The 11299-nt window shown below is 41.9% G+C and overlaps 1 protein-coding gene across 3 annotated transcripts in view; it reads left to right on the top strand.

The window, feature by feature from the left end:
• The first annotated feature begins 5192 nt into the window (after window positions 1–5192).
• The window catches only part of LOC115095757 (1-phosphatidylinositol 4,5-bisphosphate phosphodiesterase epsilon-1-like), a 304874-nt gene continuing 298767 nt past the window's right edge, over window positions 5193–11299 (top strand). Inside the window, exon 1 of one of the 3 annotated variants that reach the window (XM_029609876.1) lies at window positions 5193–5428. The gene's annotated coding sequence lies outside the window, so the exon portion shown is untranslated. Of the gene's footprint in view, window positions 5477–5991; window positions 6196–11299 lie in introns of those variants that run through there. The other 2 variants (XM_029609877.1, XM_029609875.1) reach the window with 2 other exon arrangements.

Raw genomic sequence — 11299 nt, 5'->3', positions numbered from 1 at the left:
TAACTTTTTCCAACGAGACTAAAGCATTCCACACCAGGTCTAAAGTTATCACGAGAGGTTTTTCAAGAATAAATTTATATAACTGCACTGGCTGCCTATAGGCTTTAGAATCATGCACAAATCCCTTACTATCATTCATAAAACTATTCACACCAGGTCCCCATCGACCTGCAACTCCCACTCAGACTCCATACATCGACAAGACCTATCAGGGAAGTGTACAAAGGATCCCTACATGCCTCCTCCACCAAATCAACTCACCTAACAACCACTAGAGAACGGGCTTTCTCGACAGCGGGGCCAACCATATGGAATGCCATCCCCCGGATCTCAGACAAGAACCTTGTTTGCTGACTTTCAGAAAAAAGCTTAAGACCTGGCTGTTTCTACAAGCCTTCCTGTAACCAGACCAGCACCAGATATTATTTATTTATTTATTTATTTATTTATTTTGCATTTTTATATACCGACATTCTTGTATCAGATACAAATATTACCGGTTTACATTAAAAACAGAGTATGCAGGAAAATAGGTTTCCTAAGTCAAATACATTGAACATATTTAATAAACAAAGGATTACTAAACACTATGAAAAAGGTTAATTAACAAAGGAAAACTTATTTATTTATTTATTTAACAGTTTTATATACCGAAGTTCTAGCAACAAAGTTACTAATCAATTCGGTTTACATTGTAACAATAAAATTGACAGAATGTAGAATAATGTCTTACAGAGAACAGGGAAGATTTAACTTGGAAAAATAAAATAAAATAACTTAATGAGAACAATAAATAACTTCAACGGAGTAAGGAGAGTACAATTTAAACAATGTTAAACTTAATGTTAACTTAAGGGAATTAAAATAAGCGTAGCACAAAGGATTGCACGAAGGGGTGCACAAAGGGGAGTGCCCCTTTGGCGCACCCCTTCGGCACGCGACGCCTGGTGGAATGTGGCCGTTTACCGGCTCGCCGCTGAGCGTGATGACGTCAGGGGGGGCGGGTCTCTTCATCCCTGAGTTCACAGCATTCTCAGTTTCAGCGTGAAGTGTTTTTTCAATTTTTTTGGTCTTTTTGGTCTCTTTTTCTTTCAGCGATTGCCCCTAAAGGTGCCCAGTACTGGTGGGCTGCCCCTCCGCACCACTGCCTGGTGGATATAACGGATATAAGTCCCGTACATAGACCAGCTCCAGCTATGTCACGGACACATGTCTCAAATAAGTCATGGACACATGTCTCAAATATGTCACACTTATTGAGGCTTCCAACTCAATACACACCTTCTCAGACATTGTTACTGCACTGTTATTATTACTGAGTTACTCTTTCAACTTCTAGCTTCTCCTCCTCCTTAGCCTATTTCCCTTGTTTTATTGTAACTTTTTGCAACTTTGTTTATGTTAAGGTTAATGTTATATCACACTGTTCCTTGTAAACCGATATGATGTGATATTCTTCATGAATGTCGGTATAAAAAAAAAAAGCATAAATAAATAAATAAATACATAAACAACAGGTGTACCTGGTTAATCCCATCTCCTTCACTCACAGGATTACTGCCGCCTTCCTCCATTGCGGGCATGTTCGAGGCAATGAGGAGGCCCTTGGAATCCATCCCATCTGGATTCACCGAAGGTAATACCATAACGGTATCCCTTCTCGGGGTCCCAGAAATTACCTCTCCTCGTTGTCCCACAGCTTGGGAAGCTGAAATATCTGCTGTAAGAATAAAAGTTGCAGTGTAAGGAGGTAGGGGTGTGGTCACGCACCGGGGCTGAGTGACACAACTTCAGCCAACGGAGCCGACGAACGCTCAGCGTCGGACTCCGTAGTGGATTATTTACTCCCTTCTATCACATCCCCTCTTTTTCTTATGTTTCTTTTTATTTTGGGGACGATAATATTGATATTCCATTTTTTTTTTCAATGCCTTATATGATTCAATGGTATTTGTTATACTGTGATTTATGATAGTTTCTTTCTTTATACAATTGACTTCCCCTATCTTGTGTGTACAAAGATATTTGATGCTTTGTATATTTAAAACTGCATAAATAAAAAGTAAAAAAAAAAAGTGGCATTGTTAAAAAACATTTTTTAAAAGTGTCTTGTGGACTGGCAACCTGATTCCCACCTCCTCCACCATATGTCATAAGTGTCACCTCCAAGCCCCCACCAAAGACTTTAAAAAATATATTGCAGGGCACCGAGTACCCCCCACCCCCACCCCCATCCTCACCTTCACTTCTCTCTTTTTTTTTTTTTAACAATAAGGCTCCCTCTGCCTCCCTTCTCTGCAACCTCAGGATCATGAATCCTCCACCCCACCGGACCCTGAAAAGCCCTGCTGGGAGCGAAGTATCTCATACCTGCTCCCCGACAAGTCCAGCGCTGCTCTGACAAGAGAAGCGCTGGAAGCATAAGCTATCTGCAACTTCACTTCTTGCGCTTCTCTTCTCAGAGCAGTGCCGGGAGCAGGTAAGAGAGATCCTAGAGGATAAATCCATAAACTGCTATGACGGTAATTAATAAACAATAGTAGCTTGAGATTTATTTAATGTTTGAGTACTTGCCAGGTTCTTGTGACTTGGATTGGCCAATGTTGGAAACAGGATACTGGGCTTGATGGACCCTTGGTCTGACCCAGTATGGCAATTTCTTATGTTCTTATGTTATGCATCTCTTTCCCAGCATGGGGATCTCAGAGTCTGGGGGGTTTGCGTTCCTGAAGTTGCAAATGAGTAGGAGGGAGCTTATTTAAAAGTAAAAATGGGGCTGGGAACTGATATGCGACCTTGCAATATTTTTGTATAGTCTTCAGTGGGGGTTTGAGGGAGTGGGTGCTGTCAGCCCAGTAGAACCAGTTATGATATATGAGGGAGGGGGTCGTGAATCAAGCCGCAGGTCCACAAGATCCTTTTATAAAATGTATTTAATAGTGACACTTAACTGGATATCTCTGAAGATATCTGATTAAGTGGAAAGTTATCCGGTCGCAGCAAGGCTGGATAACTTAAGACTTGTTCTAAAGCTGGTCTAAAGTTATCTGAGTAATATAGCCAGTTACAATTAAAAACTGGTTGAATTACTCAGATATCTTAGGCCCACCTTGGAATGCCTCCTTTTTTCCCCATCTCTAAATTATACCTGGAAAATGACTTATCTGGCTATAATTTAGCCAGATAAGTGGCCCAATGTTAAACAAGTCACCATTTAGCCAGATAATTTGTGAGTTATCCAACTAAATGACTTTGAATATGGACCTCATTATTAGCATTCAGATTGTATTTCCAAAGCTCACATTCCTGAAAGGAGAGATATTTTTAAACTTGGAGATGTAAACATTTAATGATGCCTAGTTTCCTTGTTTGGTACAGAAACTGGCACCTGGATATGACAATTTTCATAATGTGATTTTCTGTGTAATAAGTACATTTTTAAACATTATTAATGATTTGTCTTTATAGGAAACTGGATAAGTAATGGAATCAGATTGTGACCACTGATGTTAACCAATGGTAGGGCAGCTTTTAAAATGCTTTGTGGCATCACAATATGCTCTGACCTCCCTGAGATTTCAACTGAACTGAACTGGTTTCTTTCCCTAGGGCAATTTTTTTTTAAGTGATTTTAAGAGGCCTGTGTACTAAAAGTTTTCTCTCATTTTGTCTCTACATAAAAAATACTTAGTACATTGGGTTTTAAGTGTTAGGTGAATAGAGGGCATGTGAAAAGTCTGAGCCTAGGGTCACTGGACAATGGACTATCTGTGGCAGAAATTAAAATGAATGACTCCCAAGTTATTGGGGGGAGGGCGAGCAGACAGGTAGACAGACAGACATGGTAACCTCCTAAGGCCAGTTTTGCTGTAGGAAGCTAGGGTAAACAAATCCCTGATTTTTTGCATTTTTCCACTTGTATTCAAATTCAAATGTTATCATTAGCAAAAATCATATGTCCTAGGAGTGGTAGATGATAAGCTTTTGTTTTCATTATGGTACTTAATTTTTTATTATGATTGTGGTGTACTGATGTAATTTATACTTTTGTGTATGTATTTTTATTTTGTTGTAACCCACTTTAATGTTTTTTAATGACCTCCAAAAATGACAAGTACAGTATAACATATTTGCACATACTTTCCTTCATACATATGAATGTAATACAGTTTGCATCAAAGATACAAACACAATAACATAACAGATCAGACCACACCCACAATTAGTGTGATACAAGTAAAACCTGATTTCAGCCTCATCAACGACCGGAATACCTGTCCAACATATTTACTACTTTATTTCAATGTCTATTCCTGCCTTTTGTCATTTTAACAGAATAAAGTTAAAACTGCCACGCTAAGCAGAATGAAAATAGTCTTGCAACAGTGTTTGCCTGCATAATAACTGTTGCAACGGCATCGTGCAAAAACTAGGCTAGTGGAAAATGTATTCAGTCTTCAGATGTCTGCTTTGTAAGAAATTTAAGCTGGTGCACCACTTTTTTTTTTTTTTGGTAAACATTAAGCTGCTCAAGGAAATGCTCCTTCTTGAGCCGGCCGTGATTTGGCGCTTAATGGTTTTGAAGGTCTTTCTTAGACTGGACTGGAAGAGAATTCTCTAAATTAACTGCCAGTGTGACTACCCAGCTCTAGAAACCTGATCTCATATTCTAGTTAAGTGAACTGAAGCTTTTTTTATTAAACGTGTCTGAACAAAACTTATTACACCCTTTTTTTTTTTTCTAAGAAACGCAGTTTTTCTTTTTCTTTAGAAAGGATATTTCAGGGGGGGAGTATTTTGATGGGACTATTTTTCTCCATGGTGGAGAATGCATAGAGAAAGTCTGGCGTGCAAAGATGCAGAGCCCAGTACATTGAAGCTGCATATTTCCATTAAAAAAAAAATGAAAACCGGGCAATGCCCACCCCCACTCCTTTCATCGCCTCTAGTTTACAGGCTTTCTCCCTACAGATAAATGGTTGGCAGCAGCGCAGAGTGCAGAGGTTGTGTGCTGCTGCACTTCTGAACAAAGTCCTGAATGGAACCATTGTTTCCCTCCGAGATAGCCCGCATTTTTCACTGACCAGGGAACAGGGTGTCAAAAAGGCACCTTGTGTACAACCACTAGCAGCAGGGTTTGGGGGAGTGAATTCTAATCTTCACAAGGTCTGGGGCAGTTAAGGCTCTGGGCAGCTCGGAAACCCCTGTTAGCTCACACATTCCAATGCCGTGAGACAGCAGCAGCAGCAGCAGCAGCAGCAAGCAGCGGCAGAGAGAGCTCAGCAGGCTGACGGGGGAGCAGCAGTGACCAGCGCCAACTCGCGGCTGAGCTTTCATTCACAAACGCCAGGTGCTAAGGAAGAGAAGGCGCCGCGTAGAGTCCCCTCTCCTCGTGCTCCAGCGCCACAGCTCCTTCTGCGAGCTGGAGGTAAGGGAGAAGTGTGCATGCACGCACGGAAAGTATTGCACTGCAAACGTGAGTGAGTGTGTGTGTGTGGTTACGTCTCAGGCTGCAAAATTATTTTTGGACCCTTACTGCAGTGTTCCTCATTTTCGATCAGATAGTATGTCAGTTTAGTTTTACAGAGATTATTATCAATTCAAAATTTACGTATCTTGTAAACAGAACGTGTTACTTTTTTTTTTTTATTACGGATTTGAAACGTTTATTTGCACGTGATCTTATCACCTATATACCTGATCGACAATGACTTTGCAGTGAAAGATTTGTCTTCTTGTGAAGACTAAACTGGCCGATCCAATGCAATAAATTTTGAGTGTGTGCGCTTACTAACAGTTTGGCAAAGTAAAGCAACGTGTTGTTGGCTGAGGTGGGTTAGAGCCAGATGTGCTAAACATTTTTCCATAGGCAGAAAATGGGAAAATCCCGCTGGTAAATGATCTGGAAACTCGTCTGCACACTTTCCTGGTGATTTGTGGCCCCTCTGGGAGCACATTAGTTGGGCGGATCAGGATATGCACGCTTACTGCTCTCTCTCTCTCTCCGATCCCCGGGCTGCCTTATTATGCGGTCACCTGGGGGAGTTTCTCAGCCTGGCCCGCCAAATGTGGATTGGGAGGACGTGAATGGCCCTCGCCACCGTTTTGCGGTGGAAGGGAGCGAGCGCGTCCAAGTGCTGGCAGGGTCCCTGCCTTTGCTGGTTGCTTGCGGCTGGGGACGAGCTTCACTCCCAGGTCAGTACTACGGCTCGGGCTGCCCGTTACCTTCGTGTTCTGCTTTAGTGGTATTTTTTTATGTTTTATTTTTTTGCTACTTTCCGAAAATCTTCACCGATTAATAAAGCCCCGCATTCATCTGCGCAGTTCTCTGCACCCCGCTGGCAGCTTGCCTTTAAAACCATTCTTGAGGCTTTCCCATGGCAACGAATTCTGTTGATAGCAGGAAGAAAGGAGCATTGTCTTGTGGCCCCGTTTACTACTTGGACACTTTCCGGGAGTTTAGGCTACTGTGCGTGTCGCCGCTTTTCTGCCTATGCAAAGTGCACGACAAGTTCTTAAACTCATCTGGAACTGGGATACAAAATGCCTCCCTCTCATACCGGGGACACTGCCGATTTCACATCGGTAACTCGCATCTCGTACTTTGATTAAAAACTACAGATGTAACAAAGTTCCTTTTTCAAGAGAAAATACAGCGGCTAAACTATAGCATGCATCGGAAAGTATTTGGGTAAACAGAGCTGCTTTCCTTGCTGCTGTATTAAGTTTCTGTTTGGATTTAACTCGCGCCTTTTCAGTGCTAACTCAAGGCGAGATCACGCTCAAAGCGTTTGCACTGTATTCAAAGCTAGAACCTAATGACTTAGGTGCACCCTGTTCATTGGCGGCCTGTTTTACTTTTAGAAATGGCAACCCATTGAAAAGGACATCTCTCTTCTATGTCGGGAACAACGGTCTTATGCTTTTCAAGCATTTACATGGCTGCAGCCTTTAAAATTATCAGAATAAATTGACTGTGTACCTAAATGTCGCTAGCTGCAGAACATTTAAAAGGAGGCATTTTACAACGCATAAGTGTTGTAAGGATAATCTGGATAGGCGTTTTTGTAGTTTCCGGGGCCATAATCACCAATAATTTTTCCCAGTAGACTACAAGCTTGCAGAAAATCATTATCAAATAGGGCCCCCTGGAGAAGTACATCCATTAATTAGGTTTGATAGACTAGCTTGGCCTTTATGATCCTTTTCTACCATCATTTAATTAACAATTTAATTATATCCTACTCTTCTTCTGTAAAAATGCCCAAAGAGGGTTAGTGTATACAAACCACAAGGTAAGTTTAAACATCAAACAGATAGCCACATAACAAGGAACAGCAAAACATAGATACCAAGGACATGAAGATAACAACATAAAATAAAACCAGTAACCAATAATAAACATATACAGCAACCTGCAATAAAATCAACCACACTAGAAACAGTGCAATAAGGAGTAAACTAAAAGATGCTTAAACAGCCAACTTTATGAAAATTTTTTTTTAAATATCCAGGTTTTAATGTTACATTTAAAGCTTCCTCGTTCAACCCGAAGATTGTGGGTTCATTTACAAGCTCTTCAGTGATACCATTGCATGCTAGGAGCTGGGTGCCTGGTGAATATGCACAGTGGGACTGCAGGATGAGCCAAGTGAGTCAAAGCAATTCTAATAAGCCAAATGATTTTGGGATTAGATAATTCAATCTGCAAAATGATTCTGAACCAGTATCAGGAGCATGTAGTGTTCTAAGAGCACTTTTTGCAGTTCGGGGAAGGAAACATTGTTTTCCAGATGGCACATCATTTAACATAACACTGTAAACAAATGTACTGTGAAAGAAAACATGTAGAACTGCAAGGTCATTATCACTCAAGATAATGTGTGTCAGATTTTAATTTAGATGAGTTTTGCCATGTCAGATGTAGTACTAAGATTGTATCAATGTTCTAGGGAGTGTTAGGCAGGCCGTAAAAGAATGAGGTGGGTAAGTTTTGGAGGGAGCTATTAGCACAAAGCTGAAGGCCAAATGATTTGACCATGAGAATCTTATAGGTCAAGACTCCCTGAGTGTATCTTAACCATAATATTTAAATATACATTTTTCTTTGTGCTGTTTGATAATCTTTTATGATATAGCAGTACTTTGGTCAGGGAATTGTAAGATAAGTATGAGCAAACTTCCATCATTTGCTTGATGATCAACTAGAGTCCTAGATATATTTCACATACTGATAACTGATATATACTGTAGTCAGACACTTTTAATATCTTTTTTTTTTTGCCAGTGGATGAACTAGAATGGTGCTTCTCAAACGGTGTGTTGCGTCTCCTGGTGTCCCACTGCCCCATTGTACTTTCCTTCTCCCTTTTCCAGCCCCCATGGGCCAATTGGAAGACTCCTTTCTTCCTACCCCCACTGCCAAATGGGAAGCTTCCTTCATTCTGCCTGCCCCCGCGCAGGCCAATCGGAAGCCTCCTCCTTTCTACCTGCCAGTGGGCGTAGGAAGAAGGGAGGAAGCTTTTGATTGGCCGGTGAGGCAGGCATCGCATAGCCCGGGGGTGGGGAGGGAGGAATGGCAGTGTTGAACCCCGACCAAGCAAGGCCACCATGGGAGCCCATCCCCGTGGTGGCAAAGAGGAAAACTCGACCTCCGACCAAGCAAGGCCGCCACGGGAGCCCATCCCTGTGGTGACGAAAAAGAAGGCCCGCAGCAATAAAGCCGCGGTGGAACTGGATCCCATCCCTGCAATGAAGGAAGAAGAAGATTTTGGTGAGAGCTTGTGTGTGTGGGTGTGAATGGATGCATAGGTGAGAGCTTGTGTCTGTGGGTGTGAATGGGTGAGAGCTTGTGTGAATGGGTGCCAGGGTGAGAGCTGGTGTGTGTGGGTGTGAGAGCATTTGTGTGTGATTGAGAGCTTGTATATAAGAGACCATGAGTGTGATTGAGAGAGAGACTGGTCAGGGAGGTGATGTCTTTCTGTGCGAGAGAGAGAGACTGGTCAGGCAGATGACTGGTGTGAAAGAGACCGAGACTGGTCGTGGGGTCTAATTGTGTGCATGTGTGTGTGTGTGTGTGTGACTAGTTGTGGGCGCTAAGGAAGATGACTGTGAGGAAGAGCTTCAGCAGCCCTTGCTGCTTCTGGTGAGTGCTATTGGCCTGGAAGGGAAAGGAGTAGGAGAGTTGCTGGAGAGGGTAAGTAAAGGTGGCTTTTAAAATTTATTTTTCTTATTTGACTGCCATTTTAATTATTGGGTATTATGCGATGTCTGCTGTCTTGAAATATTTTATTGATATTTGGACATGTGTTTAAATAATTTTTATGAGTTTTTGTTGGATATTATTCTGTTCAGCTGTTTTGTAACATTTTTAGATTAGCTTTACAATTATTTCTGTGTGGGGCTCTATAGCAGCTTGGCTTATTCTGTTTTCCCAATAGGGTATTATTGTTTAGGGCCTGGTTTAATAGTTGTATTTCTTAGATAGGGTTGTTACTGTTTGAGTGTGTTCCATAATACAGGTGTAACTTTGTGCGAGTTAGTTTGTGTGCATTATTGCAAATCCTGAGAGTTTGTTAGGTGCTATATTTCTCTTTCCATCTCTCCAGGTTCGCACGGCATGCAGAGTGGCTTTTTTTGTTTTCCATTCCAGTTTCTGTCTCCATATTTATAATTTGTGGTTTTTCTGTACTTGGTGAAGGTCAGTGTGACTGAGGTGAGGTATTTAACTAGCATGCAGGCATTTGTATCAATCTTATTTGTTGTGTTTTCTCAATAGGATATGCATTAGTGGTAAATTACTGTCTTTCATAAGGAGGGCTTTTGTGCCTGGTAGTAAAGGGAGTTTTGTTTTGCTTTTACTGGGATGTCATCAGAACCAGAATATCTTTTTTGTATGGTGAGTTGTACAGGGTAATGCCCTAGGTCTCCTCTGCACTCTTTGCTGGGGGTTGAGGGGATTCCTGTGGATGCAGAGTGCATGTTTACATTTAGCCCCGTGATGGTCAGATGTTCAGTGTGTCACGCGTGCTGAGAACCATCTGTCAGGTGTGTCCCGGCCAAAAAAAGGTTGAGAACTACTGAACTAGAATATTTACATCCCAAGTTTGTTAGCAGCACACAGTTATTATGGACCCATTCAGGGATTGCCTCCTAATTCTCTACCTGTATCATTCATTGTATCAGAGTATGGAAGGATGTATCGGTGTTTGCGCTGTATAGCATTGCATGAGAGCTATCTCAGGGTTTCCAACTGGCTTCCTTTTCAGCTATTTTCTGAAGGGAAAGAAGGAGTATAAGATTGCTGGGTGTGACCATAACTTTTGTTTGTATTTGTGCTGTTCACACCAGATTTTCAGGACATGCCTAAGGGAACATGAGGATTCTGACAGAGATTTTTTTTTTTGGAGGGGGGAGGAGGATCCATGTATGTGCAGATGTTAGCCTTCAATCGACTATTGTTCTAGGGGATTTCAGTATTCATGTGGACCAGGACATATTTGCGCCAGTGGCAGATTCTTTTTTGACCTCTATGGCTGGACTAGGGTGGGAGCAATTTATTAAATGCCCCACCCACAGATGTGGACATTTCCTAGATTTGACTTTGATTAATCCAGTTGTTTTGGCTACATTGCCAGTAATAGAACTTGAGCAAGTCCCTTGATCCACTCACTTTCTATTACTGATAATTTCTTGTTTAGAGAGAATTTTTAACACCTGTCATTAGAAAAATGCTGTAATCAGGCATGGACATGTTGAAGCTGATTCTTTCATAGCTTCTTTTCTTCCTTTTATTGGATAATTTTATTCCAACTAATATTGAGTCATCAGTTGTTACCTGGAATTCTTTAATTCTGCCAGCCTTAGATAAAATGATAAAATTGCCCATCTGAGGAACATTTGAGTTGAGCGCACTATATGCGCACCATAGTTTACTGATGTCTCGAGGGTTTTGAAACAGCAACTGTTAAGTTTGCCGGTTGCAGCAGAACTCTGCAATTGGCTACACTCACTCCCAGCACCGCTACAGCTCCAGGATGCTGCTCATCACCCCCTTGTGGCAGGAACGACACCAGCAGCACTCCGTCCATTGCACTTCACCTCTCCCATGTGTGCAAGGTTCTGAATCTTATAGGCACCATGGCGGGAAAACACATCCCCGGTGCCTCCTGATGATGTCACGCAGATGGGTATTTAAACCCAGCCATGACTCCTGCAACAAGTCTCTTGCACTCTGTACAGAGCGTGTTGCTTCAGCATTGCAGCCTGCTCTGTCTTGCGCCTCTACTCTGCCTTGCCT

The sequence above is a fragment of the Rhinatrema bivittatum genome, chromosome 7, assembly GCF_901001135.1.
Source record: "Rhinatrema bivittatum chromosome 7, aRhiBiv1.1, whole genome shotgun sequence".
NCBI lineage: Eukaryota > Metazoa > Chordata > Amphibia > Gymnophiona > Rhinatrematidae > Rhinatrema > Rhinatrema bivittatum.
This window is presented reverse-complemented; position numbering and strand designations above follow the sequence as displayed.